This window comes from Elaeis guineensis, chromosome 4, assembly GCF_000442705.2.
Source record: "Elaeis guineensis isolate ETL-2024a chromosome 4, EG11, whole genome shotgun sequence".
NCBI lineage: Eukaryota > Viridiplantae > Streptophyta > Magnoliopsida > Arecales > Arecaceae > Elaeis > Elaeis guineensis.
In genome coordinates this window covers 57,755,614-57,756,264 of record NC_025996.2, presented here as the reverse complement: position 1 = coordinate 57,756,264, position 651 = coordinate 57,755,614, and positions in this window count along the sequence as shown.

Here is a 651-nt window from a genome sequence, read left to right as displayed (position 1 = left end):
TTACCTTGACCTCCGGTGACCTCGCCGGCGAGCAATCACGGCGAGAATCCGAACGATATCCGCGGCTTCGATTGAGAAAAACGGAGAGAAAGAGAGAGGGAGGAGGCCGATCTTCGGTCTCAAGGGGGAGGGGGTCTTCTTATAGAGGACCCTAGGACTCCGAGGGGTCCTAGGAGTCCCGATTTTCTTGGGTTTCGTCGGAGAAGAAGACTCCTATCGGGAGTCTTCTTCCCGGTTTGCTCTATTTTTTTCATTTTTTTTTCTCGTTTTGGGCTTTAGTGGGCTGAGATTAGTTGGGCTGGGTTTTGGGCTATCACATTCTTCACCCCTAAAAAGAAATTTCGTCCTCGAAATTTTTTCATACCTGTCACCATTGTATTGGAAGCCTATGGATTCTGTTGAGAAAGCGCATAAACTCTTCTCTGATTTTTAGAAATCTGTCCACCACCCTTATGTTGTCCTTCATGAGTTCTTTGGCCAACTTGATTTTCAGTATTTAGCGGGCAGCTAGCAATTTTATGATCTATCTGACCACATTTGAAACAAGCACCGGGTATTCCAATAGCAATCCTTGTCTGCATGATTTTTGCCACATCTTGAGCACGTCTCACCATCAATCTGTTGAGTCTTATTGTCTACTGCTCCCTTAGC